Source organism: Puma concolor, chromosome B2 (assembly GCF_028749965.1).
Source record: "Puma concolor isolate L17-30 chromosome B2, mPumCon1.1.hap2, whole genome shotgun sequence".
Classification (NCBI taxonomy): domain Eukaryota; kingdom Metazoa; phylum Chordata; class Mammalia; order Carnivora; family Felidae; genus Puma; species Puma concolor.
This window is the reverse complement of record NC_141671.1, coordinates 80,295,298-80,296,801: the sequence shown is the minus strand read 5'-3', so window position 1 is coordinate 80,296,801 and position 1,504 is coordinate 80,295,298. Positions and strand designations below refer to the sequence as shown.

General features: G+C 36.8%; 1 pseudogene; it reads left to right on the top strand.

The window, feature by feature from the left end:
• The first annotated feature begins 215 nt into the window (after positions 1-215).
• On the top strand, positions 216-1,079 carry LOC112862297 (small ribosomal subunit protein eS4, X isoform-like; annotated as a pseudogene).
• Positions 1,080-1,504: the final 425 nt, after the last annotated feature.

Here is a 1,504-nt window from a genome sequence, read left to right as displayed (position 1 = left end):
ACCATCAACAAAATAAAAAGGCAACATACCAAATGGGAAAAAATATTTGCAAATCCAATAAGGGATTAATATTCAAACTATGTAAAGAACTCATACAACTCAGTGGCAAAATAACAATTTTCATTAAAAAAATGAGTAGGGGATATGAATAGACATTTTTCAAAAGAAGACATACAGTGGCCAACAGATACATGAGAAGATGCCCAACAGTCTCTTTTCATGCCTAGTACAGCCATGGCTCATAGTCCCAAAAAGCATCTGAAGCATGTAGCAGCTCCAAAGCATTGGATACTGGATAAATCAACCAATGTGTTTGTCCTTTATCCAACTACTGGTCCCCATAAGCTGAAAGAATGTCTCTCTCCCATCATTTTACTAAGAAACAGACTTAAGTGTACCCTAACGGAGATGAAGTAGAGAAGATCTATATGCAGTATTTTATTAAGATTGATGTCCAGGTTCGAACTGATATAACCTACCCTGCTGTTTTTATGGATGGCATCAGCATTGACATAACTGGGAAGAATTTCCATCTGATCTATAATACCAAGGGTCTCTGTTGTTTATCAGATCACACCTGGGGAGGCCTAGTATAAGTTGTGCAAAGTAAGAAAGATCTTTGTGGGGACAAAAGGAATCCCTCATCTGGTGATCCATCATGATGTTCGTTCCATCCATTATCCTGATCCCCTCATCAAGGTGAATAACACCATTCAGACTGATCTGGAGACTAGAAAGAGTACTGATTTCATCAAGTTTGATACCGATAATCTGTGTATAGTGACTGGAGGTGCTAACCTGGAAAGAATTGGTGTGATCACCAACAGAGAGGGATACTCTGGTTCTCTTGATGTAGTTCATGTGAAAGACGTCAATGGCAACAGCTTTGTCACCCAGCTTTTTGTTATTGGCAAAGGCAATAAACCATGAATTTCTCTTCTCCACGGAAAAGATATCTGCCTCACCACTGATGAAGAAAGAAACAACAGACTGGTGGCTAAACAGAGCAGTGGGTAAAATGATCCCTAGGTGATGTGATTGGAAGTCTTTATACTTAACAAAAAATAATAAAAAAAAAATACAGCACCAAAAAAAAAAAGAAAAGAAAAGATGCTCAATATCACTAATCATCAGGGAAATGCAAATCAAAACCACAATGAGATATAGCCTCACACCTGTTAGAATGGCTATTACCAAAAAGACAAATAGCAAGTGTTAGCAAGGATAACAGCACTGCAGTATTATTTACATCAGCCAAGATAATGTGCCCAACAACCTAAGTGTCCATTGATGGATGAATGGATAAAGATATAATACACACACACACACAAATAGAATACTACTCAGCCATAAAGAATTAAATCTTGCCATTTTAACAACATGCGTGGACCCTGAAGGAATTATGCTAAGTAAATCAGAAGAGAAAGACAATATGATTTCACTTATATGCAGAATCTAAAAACAAACAAATGAACAAATAAGAAAAACAAAACAAAACAAAGCA